At 25.7% G+C, this 12,929-nt stretch overlaps 1 protein-coding gene and 1 long non-coding RNA gene across 2 annotated transcripts in view; one reads left to right on the forward strand and one right to left on the reverse strand.

Moving 5' to 3' along the window:
* The window catches only part of LOC107065933 (uncharacterized), a 41,165-nt gene extending 37,044 nt beyond the window's left edge, over nucleotides 1-4,121 (forward strand). The window contains exon 4 of the long non-coding RNA XR_016178500.1: nucleotides 1,396-4,121. This is a non-coding gene — a long non-coding RNA (uncharacterized LOC107065933). The remainder of the gene's footprint in view (nucleotides 1-1,395) is intronic.
* dgo (ankyrin repeat domain containing protein 6 diego) overlaps nucleotides 1-12,929 on the reverse strand; it is a 159,406-nt gene that overhangs the window by 132,622 nt on the left and 13,855 nt on the right. The window lies entirely within an intron of this gene.

A 12,929-nucleotide genomic window follows, 5' to 3' on the forward strand; every position in this document is an offset into this window, starting at 1 on the left:
GAAAAATGATTTTATCTTAAAGTAAGTTTCTCAAAGGACACCGATGTTATATTTAATCCAGTTTAACCATAATCATAAGAAATAAGAAACAATTATCAACTCATTCATCTCATTCCAACTCATTAGACTTAAGGGAGAAACCCTGAACCCAAGTTGGGCTCAAACAAACGCATTCCTTCACATTTCAACCATTAGCGTTGCCATACTCACGGGAATCGTCAATTTAGTTAATGGGTTTCACCATGATCGACGAGGAAAATGAAATAAATGGATATTACCTAACTAAACTCATCTTTTACTTATATATATATATATATATTTATATATATGTGAAAACTATAACAGTTATTCGTACGTTTCTCAGAATTTCTTTCTTTCTATTTCTTTTTATTATACTCACATTGGTTTATATTGCTTTCTGAATTCATTTTTTTATTAAAACTTCAATGGAATCGTTTAACATTAAACTTACTGTAACAACACGCGGTTAAATGACTATGTTTTGTTATTTGTACAAAATATGGTAAAAAACCTGTGTAAAATAGTTCCATTTTTAATTTGTAAATAAAATAAAATTATATTGTTCTATATACAATTGGATAAAAAAATTTTATTATTATATTAAAATATACATTTTTTGTTAATATTTTTTATAAAAATAATTTGAAACCTATTATCACGCGTGATTAAATTACAGTGTCCTATAATTTGTACACCATGTGATAAGAAACTTGCATCATATAGTACTATTATTAATTTCTAAATAAAATAAAATATATTGTTAATAAATTAAATATAAATAAAATAAAATATATATAAATATAATATATAAAATAAAATATATTTTTTTAATTAACCATTAATACGTCTTTTTGTTAATTTTTTTTTATACAAATAATTTGAAACCAATTGTCAAGCGTGATTAAATTACAGTGTCCTGTAATTTGTACACCATGTGGTAAAAACACCTAAATAAAATAGTACCATTATAAATTTCTAATTTCCAAAGTAAAATTTCATTACTTTATTAAGATATAACATATGTTATTCTCTTTTTAACCAATTAACCATTAGATCAATTACAGTAGAAATAGATAAACATAAACTATTAAAATCATTGATTAAATCAATTAATATATATATATATAGATATATCGAATTAATATGGTTAACACTTAATTGATCATTTAATAATATAACATAATTACAAACGATCTGTATGCATATCGAATTGACATGACTGAGGTAAACAGGTACCTGTTAACGATATACGTCAAACAAGATACTTAATAAAACATAGTTTCAAATCGTTACTTAGTAAGTTACAAATTAACTTTACTCGTCTCTATTAAAACGATCATTCGAGCGAATCAAGAAAATCTTATTTCTTTCTAGATTGGATAAAGTGGATAAAGTTTCATGTCGAAGCATCGATCACCTAAAAAAAAGAAAAATAAAAAGAAGAAGAAGAAAAAGAAGAAGAAAGATCAAGATACTCTTACAAAGTTTCCTTAGGTTTCGTGCACCCAAGTAACCCAACCAAGAACCAACCAACCAACCAACCGATCGTACGTTCGTTCATTCGATCGATCGATCGATCGATCGATCGCGAGTCATCGAGCATAAATCGTTAATCGTGACTTGTGCTATTAGCGCGTGTCTTCGTTAAAAGATCCTTAAGAAAGAATGAAAGAATGAAAGAATGAAAGAAAGAAAGAATAAATGTTGACGACTCATTCTACGTTTAATTCTCAAACTCATCTTAATGTTTAATCAAACGTAAATTTTTCCTAACTATCTAATGACAGATTTATATATTTATACTAAAACGCATTTTTGTAATTTTATTATATGTTGTTCGTTTAATATAATTCTAAACTATTTAGTAAATTATAAACAACGCACAAAATAATATTAAAATTCGAATGGAATGCATAAAATGATAATACTCAAAAAAATATAAAAATTAAAGTTAATTATTTCATATGTAAATCTGAAAACAACGTGAAATAATAAAATTGTAATACATCGCCATCTATTGACAAACTTACAGAACCTAGAGACTTAGATAACCTTAAATAATTGCTGAAATAACAGTACACGAAATAATACCACAATTAGAATGGAATACATAAAATAATAATACACCAAAAAATATAAATAATTATTGAAATCGCGAGAAAAATGTTTAATTATTTATTAAATTTGATTTCGTGAATTCGTGAAATTATTTAATATTCGAAGTATTTCGTTATGTAATATTTAAATCAATGTATATGTGTTAAAAAAATACTGAAATATAAGTAGAATGTGTTAGAGTATTAAAATGATTGTTAATTAATCGAAAGAAATGTGTATTGTTGTTTAAACACACTAAGTATTGGAATCTCTAACACTTGAATACGCTATCTGGTGGCAAAATTCAAAATTAGAGTAGATAGGTCGAATTGCTACGCTACGCCCCTGCCAGAGATCCCAATATGTTCGAAGCATCGTCCTCCTCGAAATTCACCTTCAGACTAGCACGTTGTCCTCTATCAAAATTCTTATACTAAATGTTGTTCATATGACTTTCCTAACATTGCGCATGCGTACAACGATAATAATATTCCTAATAAAAATAATTTAACATTATAATGAAAATTTATAATGTTTATCGCGAAAATTTGTCTATTTCTATAATTTCATCATATTTTATTCGACATAACGATGAAAAATTAATTTTATGCAATATACAAATTTAACACGTGCCCAAAATTTATTTAAAAAAACTTTTTTTTGTTTTTTTTTGTAAAAGCGAATACAATTGACCCAAATTCGTACTATTATTTAAATGATAAATATAAAACAATGTTATCTTTTTTTCTACAATTGTCAATGATTATTCAATTGAATAAAAATTAATTGTTCGAAGTTAGCCATAAATTTGAATATTGGTTTGTAATTTTTATTTTTTCATTTGTTTTTTGTTTGGAATTTGATCATGTATCTTTGTATTTGTAGTAACTCGTTCGAAAGGATTAACGACAAAAATAAAAAAATGTTTTTCTTCTCTTTCTTTCTTTCTTTCATTTTTATTTTCTTTTGAAAACCGGTAGGTATATATTTCAAACAACTCGACGGCAAAAGTTATCTTTAACACCGATACAAATTCTCTTTATATTTCTTTTGGTGGCTTGCTAATGCGGATTTAACGATCTAAAATAAGTAACGATCTCAACGCCTTTCTTAACCTAACTTTTCACGAAACGCCTCTTACTATCGATCTTCTAAATTCAATAGAAAAATATCCACATATATATATGTTAACATTCTATGAGTGTAAGAGAAAGATGAAAGATATCGATGAGATATTATCGTCTTTATTAAACAAACAACACACAAAATAATACTACAATTAGAATGGAATATATAAAATAAAAGTATACTCGAAAAAATATAAAAAAGTAAGGTTAGTTATGGCGTATGTAAATCTGAAAAAAGCGGGAAATAATTGAATTGTAATACAGTCCCATCTATTGAAAACTTTCAGTACCTAAAAATTGAAATATAAAAATTAATGAGCATTTGAAAAAAAAAAGAATAAAAAAAATACCAGAAGTGTAAAAGTAAAACAAAAAATTGAAAAATTGTTAAGAAAATAAAATGCTAAGATAAGAAAAAAAATTATCATTAATAATTTTTTGTTTATTAATTTTTTTATTTACCAGAAAGATACGAAAATTAATGAGCATTTGAAAAAAAAAAAAGAATAAAAAAAATATGAGAAGAGTAAAAGTAAAACAAAAAATTGAAAAATTGTTAAGAAAATAAAATGCTAAGATAAAAAATAGAAGATTTTTTTTCTCTTAAGACTATCATTAATAATTTTTATTTATTCCTTTCCTATTTTTTTTTTTTTCAAATTTACATTCCATAGCTAGTTTTACTGTCTTACTCTTTTTTTTCTCTTTTTCTCTTTGTGTCTCTTTATCGTGTATAATACATACTACACATACATATAAACTTAAACATATATATACTTTCCATCTTGCTTGCGTGACGAACGCGATTAATTTCTTTTTAATTATATGCTCGTCAACAGGGACTAGCCAACTATCACGTCAACTCTTTTTTTTTTTCTTATTTTTTTTCCCCTCCTTTTTATTCATTTTTTCTTTTCACGACAAGAGGTACTTCTTACTGTACTCTCTTATGTATCTAATATTAAGTATATGTATTTATGTACACACATGTGTTCATACATACATTTACGTATGTACACACATATAATGTGTACTCAATAAAAGTAACACTTACACATACACACATGTACACTCATGTACACATATACATATATACACATGTAAACATACATACATATAATGTGTACTCAATAAAAGTAATACTTACACATTACAAAAGATTACATACATCCATACATGCAAGATTGTGTAGAAAGATACACACATGTACACACATGTCCACACATATACACATGTAAATATATACACAAGTAGTATGTACTCAATAAAAGTAACACTTACACATTACAAAAGGTACATACATGCAACATTGTGTAGAAAGAATCAAAACTTTGTTAGTGTGTGTTTTAGGTACAGTCAAAGGATTTTATGTCTATAACGGGACATCAAAGATAACATAATCTTACGTTAGGTAAGTGTTTATACATGTATGTGTGTACTTGAGTATATAGAAAAGACATTGCATTCTAAAAGCACCACCACCACTATCACCGCTATCATCATCAGCATCATCATCATCAGCATCATCATCATCATCATCGACAAGATGCGATATTAGTTCTCTTACTTCTTATACTTTTTTTTTTTTTAGTCAAGTTTCTCTTTGTATTATACTTAAAGCCCCTTCTCTTCCCTTTTCTTTTCATTTATCCCAACCTTTTAACTTCTCTTGTGCAAGCCCCCTCACATTCGATGATACAGGAACGTATATTAGAACGTTCGATATAATTTATCGTCGATGTTTAATGATTTACCGACTTACATCGTGAAAACCCACGCAACGTCTCGTTTCGCAACACTCGCGACACTAAGATGACTAAAAAGATAAATAAAAAATGAAACATAATATATATTTGTTAAAGCTGGATCACGACGAGTTGTTGCTGCTTTCCATTATGTGTATTGAACATAGATACTTTCAATGAAGTAACATTATTCGTGTCATCGTTCTTGTTTGACAAACTTTTTTTTTCTTTTTTTTATTCTTGTTATTTAAGAACAGACGTATGATCAGAAAGAGAAAGGGAAAGAGAGAGATCTGTTGAAATGTTTAATAGAAATTATTAACAATGTGTTGATGAGAATTTTGATTTGTTTTTTACTTTGAAATATAAATTAAATTTGTATCAGAAGTTTTATATAAAATTGTCTGTTAAAAAGATTACACTCACTGGTAAGATGCAAAATAAAGAAATAAAGTTTTGATTTTTCTATTTATATACGTATATTATTAAAAATATTCAACGTGTGTGTATGTGTAAATTAATATTAGAAAAAGAAATAATAGTTGTAAACTTAATTTAATGCTTAACCTACCTACATTTTGTATATACCTTCATATATATAAAAAAAAATCATATATCTTTAATAAGAAATAAGATTTTTAGCTAATCGGATAGCTAACAATATATTTTTTTTATTTATTCCAAAAATAAATGTATAATAAATTATTTTATATAATGTATATATATTTCTAACAAATTACAAAACATACCATGGTACCTTTGACCATGCGTGATAGTAAATTTCAAATAAATATTTTAAAACAAATAAACAAAAAATCATATATTTTAATATAGTAATGAAATTTTTAATTAATATAGGATAGCTAACAATATACTTTTTACTTATTCAAAAAATAAATATATTATAATAAACTATTTTATGTAATATATCTATATATTTTTTTTCCAACAAATTACAGGACACACCACGATACATTTGACCATACGTGATAGAATATATTTAACGTTTAATATCTAAAAAAAAATCTCTATATAGTATTTTCATGTATCGTTCGCGTGCCTAAGTTGGTAGGATGTTAAGAAAGGTTGTTGGCTTGTGTTAAAGATTTTTTCTAACGGGACGAGTAAGCTTTAAGTCGGCTCACCGATTACACCGGCCAATAAAGTTACGTATTTTTTCGATTCTAATGATGAGAACTTACGGTGGCTAAGCAGCCTAAGTGCTTAGTCCATCTCTCTCTCATCTCTTTCTCTTTTACTCTCTTTCTCTTTTTCTCTTTTTCTACCCTCATACGGACTACACGGTACCATGATCTCGCTCTGTTATCCTGTAAGATTTTCCTATGCAACAAGAGGACCGGATCCGTCCCTTCTCGCAACAATGGACAAAGCTTGTGGGACGGTTTAGAAGACGTGCGCACCACTCTGTTTAGGTTTGCAGCAGAGAAACGAAGAAGAACACAAGCACGAGTGTCCAATTACGAATAATGAGAGTAAATTGCGCGACATAATCGGCCCAACCAACCCCGACGACTTGTACAAAAAAAATAAAAAAACGAGATGACTCTCAAAGCCACTTTTTTTCTTTCTTTTTTTTTTTAAAGGGGGTAATCAAAATTTGAGATGACCACAAATGATGTAGTTCTCGGTCAAATTTGTTTTTCAAAGAAAAATATATACATCTATTATATATATATATATAATAGATAGATAGATAGATAGATAGATCTATTATGAAATAATAAATATTATAATAAATATTATAATTAATATAATATATAATTATAGAATTTTTTATATAATAATATAATATAATATAATATATATTAATTATAATTAATATAATATATAATATTATATATTAAAGATAATATAGAAATAATAATATAGAATATATTAAATATTTCATATTAATGTATATAATATTAATAATACTATATAATTATATTATTAATATTATAAAATTATATTATTACTATATATTATATAATATTATATAATGTAATTATTTATTATGTTGTATACTAATATATATTATATAATATTATATAATATAATTAATAACAACCACAAAAAGAGAGAGAGAAAAAAAGATAAAAATATAAAAAAAGAAATAAAGAGAGCAATATCATCTATGGTTGCACGTTGACGAGCAAAATACGCGTAAAATTAATTGCCCACTTGGAAGGATACTCTTCTTCTGCAAGGATTTTCTTAAACTACACGGTTATATTTTAATAAAACGTTCCTTTATATATATCACAAGAAAACAAATAAATGACAATAATAAAAAGAGACAAGTACGTTAAACTTCTTTTTTTCTTTCTCCTGCTCACAGTTATTTGAAAAAAAATAAAAACGTGGATACATTTTTAAGTATATTCTTTTATCCGTGTTTTTATTTCACTTTTGAAAGTGATTCAATTACCTAACCGCCGGCACGTTGCAAATTATACCGGATTTATCAAGACTTCTCCGAGAACCACATACACACATACACATTTACTGGGCTTTTAAATGCCAAGCAAAAGTCCAGAGGGAAGGATCAAGCATCTTTATGAATATCCTTCGACGCGCTATTAATTACGTTCTTAGGTTGTTTTTTTTCTTCCTTTCTAAACCCTTTTGAACATTTCTCCCTTTCCCTTCCTCATTCCCCTACTCAAACTCTTGTCCTTCTCTCCAACATCTTCCTCGTTTCTTCGCTAATCTTTTTCTGTTTTATTTTTTTATCCTTTCTTATTTTTCTTCCATATCTTTTTTCTTTTGTAAGATCGATCAATTTTTTGGTTAAGATAAAATTTCAAAAAATTCAAAGGACCACAGTTTTTCAAATAACCACAATTTATAAAATTATAAAATTTATTTTCTACTTCAAGAAATCGCGTATAGTAATTAATAATTTGTTTATTTTTATGTTAGAATAAAACTAATAATAAATATAATAATAATAATTAATATAAATATAAAGTAATACAATATAATTGAATAATATAATTATATAATCAAAAACAATATAACATATAATAAATAAAGATAAGAATTAATTGTCAAATGAAATATTTTCTATTTCAAGAAATCGCGTATATTAATTAATAATTTGTTTATTTTTTCACTAGAATAAAACTAATAATAATAAATATAATAATAATAATTAATATTAACAAAATAATAAAATATAACTGAATAATATAATTATATAATCAAAAACAATATAACATATAATAAATAAAGATAAGAATTAATTGTCAAATGAAAAAAAAGAAATAATTCACCGATAATAACCCGTAATGATAAAATTAAAAACAGTAAGAATAAAAATGACGAGGGGATAAATGTTTAGACGATCGTTTTAACCAGAGATCGTAAGAAGGGGAGGGGAGGAAAAATGTATTACCGGATACGATACAGGATAATACAGCATTCGTCGATCGTCGTTAAATAATAAGGTAGTCGTGTGTACAACCGATCGCGATGGCCGCACACGACCATTTGCCTTTCCGCGTCAAGTACCTATTCCTATATATATATATATATAGATATATATATAATACTACAAATCCTATAGAATAGAAAGAGAAAGAAAATGTGTGTGTGTGTGAGAGAGAGAGAGAGAAACAAGACGCATGCGTAGTTTTCATGGCATGAGCGTGTCCTGCGCTTTCTAGATGCACATTTATTACTTTTTTTATTTTTTTTATTTTACAAATAAAATAAAAGTAAGGACGATCAACCGGGAAGAAGAGACTAAGGTAAGAACGATTTCCACAACATTTTCTTATCGAACTATTCTTGGAAAGGATCCCTTAGAAATCATCACCGTACCTTATTACCACCACTCTTCGAAATAATCATTTTGCAAGTAATGAATAAAAAACATGCACCTATTTTTTTTCTTTCCTTTTTTTTTTTTTTAATTTAATCTTTAAGGTATTGAAAAATGATCGTGGAATGATGAAAACTATGAAACATAATTATATTTATTCAAATTAAATTGAAATCCTAAAGGTATTGGAAATGTTTGTGGAATGATCAAAACTATGAAATATAATCATATTTATTGAAATTATATTTATTTAAACTGTTCGAAAAAATTATTTTGCAAGTAATTAATAAAAAATACTCATCTATTTTTTTTTTTAAATTTAATCCTAAAAGTATTGGAAAATGTTCGTGGTACAATGAAAACTATAGAATATCATAATCACATTGATTTCAATTAAATTTATGTAGACTTCAAAAATTTTTCTTGCGAATCTTTGAAAATAATAAAAAGTATTATTCACAAGATAAAACATTTAATATTGTAGTACCTTTAAACCTTCGATAGAAATGATTTTTTGGTTTTTTTTTTTAGATCAAGGTAAGACGCGTGATTTGCACACTTATTGGTGTATAATCCTATACCTGACAAGAAGCATGATCGGAATATTATTGAGAAAATGTCCTGAGTAATATGCGACGATTACTAAACGATTAAGTATACCTATCAACGACAATCTTGCCAACCTTACTACTACTACTACTACTATTACTACTAGTAAGCGTGAGTTACAATGTTATGAGTATTAAGTGAGGAAAAGGTAAATAAAGAAAAAAGAAGTAGAAAGTAAAAAAAACCGTTGAAAGAAGAATGCAGATGATGATCATGTTCTATCAATAAAGTAATTCGTCTTCTTTTACATTTTGCAAAAAAAATTGTGAAAAGAATAAAACGTTCAAAATATTATATATATATCTTAATATATATAAATTACGTGTCACGTTGTTTGTCCGCAATGAACTCCTAAACTACTAAACCGATTTTAATAAAATTTTGCACACTGTGTGCAGTTTCATCCAACTTGAAAGATAGGATAGTTTATATCTCAATTTATAATCGCAATATTATTTTATTGCGAATTATTTGTTTATTAACAAAGAGTCATGATTATCTCTGTTAGTTCGATAAGATTCTAACAGATGGCGGTACAAGGTAATTCGTTGACTTAAAGACGTGTGTATCGGACTGATTGTGATATATATATATATATTTAATTAATATTTTTATTTTATTTATTTTATTATATAATTTATTAATTATAATTAAATTTTATTAATAATAGAATAAAAATATAAATAAAATAAAATATAAATAAAAATAAAAATGAATAAAAGAAATAGAACAAAATAAATGGAAACTAATTATTCGTGTGATTTTTAAAACGATTCGTGCGTGATTATTTTTTTGATCTGATCGATTTTTTATTATTATTTTTTTTTATCTGATCGTTCCGACGGATTTGATTTTTAGGTTACGGTAACATAACGGGTGTCAAGTTTTAAACGATGCTAACCCGTATATAGTATCTTATTGATTTTATAAGTTTTAGAAAAAGGATTGATTTAAATATTTATTTAAATAAGGGTACTTCTATGAATAATATAAAAGTCAAAGATTTTTTTTTAATAGGAATTGACTTTCGTTAAAAAAGACACCCGATACATATATATGTATTCATATGTGTGTGTGCTATATTTACCCTTTTCTCTTTCGGTAACTTCAAAGAACGTGAAAAGAATTCGATAAAATCATTGAGGTTTAAGAAATGTATTATATATTCCGATAAAAGTATTCGAGATATCGTAAATTCGATATGACTACAATCGAAACTACATTATTATTTTATTTTCATTATTCACAATTATAAATATAACATAACACATATGATAATAATTATATTAAACTAAAACTGTTTAATATATAAAATTATAATTCGCAATAATTATCAAATTTGCATCTAAAATTGTTCTGAAAATGAATTAAATTCATTTCATTGTAAATTCCTTGTAAATTCATTTCATTGTAAATTCCTTGTAAATTCATTTCATTGTAAATTCCTTGTAAATTCATTGTTAATAATTATAAATCACTTGTTAAATAATTTTTCGATCGAATGTATATGTATATATGAAAGATTTGAAATATTTTAAAATGTAGATGATAAAAAAATATTATATTATTAATATTAATTAATTTAATTAATATTAAAAATTATAATTATTAATTTAATTAGCACATTCGCGACTGGCATATTTTTTCCTTTTTTAATACTGAGTACCGGCAAAAATGATGAATTATTTAAATTTATATTAAAATAATAAAATATAATAATGTAATAAAATATAATTATTTAAATATTATAAAAATTTATTTATAATAAATTTAAAAAATTTTAAATGACGTGAATTTCACTTCAGCGATAATTAGGAATAGAACTTGAAAAGACGTGAATTCACGTCAGCGGTCGCGAATGTGTTAATAATAATTTAAAATTAATACTATATTATATTATTAGTTAATAAATTTTTTTCTAAAAAAAAAACCGTTAAATAGTTCCTATTTCTCTATGATAATAAAAAAAAAAGGAAAGAACTTGATAGAATGTAGAAAAAAAAACCCAAAAAGAAAAAGAAAAATTTGGATTAGGTAGAAAAACGCTCGTTCATCGCCGTTGTTTCGACCCCCGAAGTACACACAATTTTTTCTCTTTCTCTCTCTCTCTCTCTCTCATTCTCTTTAGTAAAAAAAAAAGTTCCTCGAAGAGAAGCCGTTTACGCTTCGATGAACTAAATAACCGGAACAGATTATCAACGGACGACGACAACATAGTTACTTTCGTCTTCGATCTTCTTTTTTTTTTGAGGAACCATGATTTAGACCGAAAAAAAAATTAACTAAAAAAAAAAAAAGAAAAAAAGATTGAATAGAATCAAAACGATTTCTCACGCCTACTTGTGATCTTTCAATTAGAAAATATCAAAGTATATGTGAGTAGTTATTTTTACGTAAATTATACAACAAAAATAAAATCAAAAATAAAAATCATTTATACAGATCACCAGAATTAAATATCAGAAAAAAACGTGAGAAAAAGTTAAAAGAATAAAAAGTAACCTGGATAAAATATCAAAAAAAAAAGTATCATTTATCCGAAAAAAATATCAAGAAAAGAAAAAAAACGTGAAAAGAGGTTAAGAAAATAAAAAAAGTTACCAGAATGAAACTACCCTAATAGCACAAAATATTCAAAAATATTGAATACATGTGTATTTAATATTGTATTAAATAGTACTGTATTATAATATTGTATTTAATATTAATTAAAAAAAAATTACATGTGTAATTAATATTAATTAATATTAAAAAGAAATTCAATGTTTTTTTAATATTAAATACGCATGTATTTATATAGAACTATTCAATTATATAGAACTTTCAACAAAAAATCCCAGTACTAATAATAAAAGTAATAGTTATAGGTAGAGAGGTTATGTTTTCAAAAAAATCATTAAAACAATTACTAAAACAATTATACAATATTTATCCACATTTTCCATCCCCTTCTCTCCATATCCCTCTCTGTCTCTTTCTCTCTCTTTCTCACTTTCCTACTTTTTTCCAGAAAAAAAAAACATAAGTTAAATAATTTAATTAAAAACAAAACAAAAATTTGTTTAAATCACAGTAGTCGTTTCTCTATGTTGTTGATGATGCTGATGGTAAATAGTGTAAGAAAAAAAGAGAAAGAAATAGGAAAAGAAGAAATTGAAAAGTAGGAGGAAAAGGATGAGAAGAAGAAGAAGAAGAAGAAAAAGAAGAAGAAAAAAAGGGGAATATTGCTGAAGCAAGGCTGTAACAGAACGAGATGGCGATGCTCAGATAGGGAAGCGTAGGAGAGAAGAGAAATAGTGGAAGAAGAAAAGATTTTACATGTATATGTACCTATATATACACACATATGCATATATACATACACGCAGATTAAAAAAAAAATAGAAAGAAAGAGAGAGAGAGAGAGAGAAAGAGAATGTATCCTCTCAACATTGAAAATAAAGAAAAAGTGAAAAAGACAGAGACAGAGAAAGAAAACGAGAGAAAGAGAGAGTGAAAGAGAGA

This window comes from Polistes dominula, unplaced genomic scaffold, assembly GCF_049000335.1.
Source record: "Polistes dominula isolate Pdom_NZ unplaced genomic scaffold, Pdom_raw_medaka contig_77, whole genome shotgun sequence".
NCBI lineage: Eukaryota > Metazoa > Arthropoda > Insecta > Hymenoptera > Vespidae > Polistes > Polistes dominula.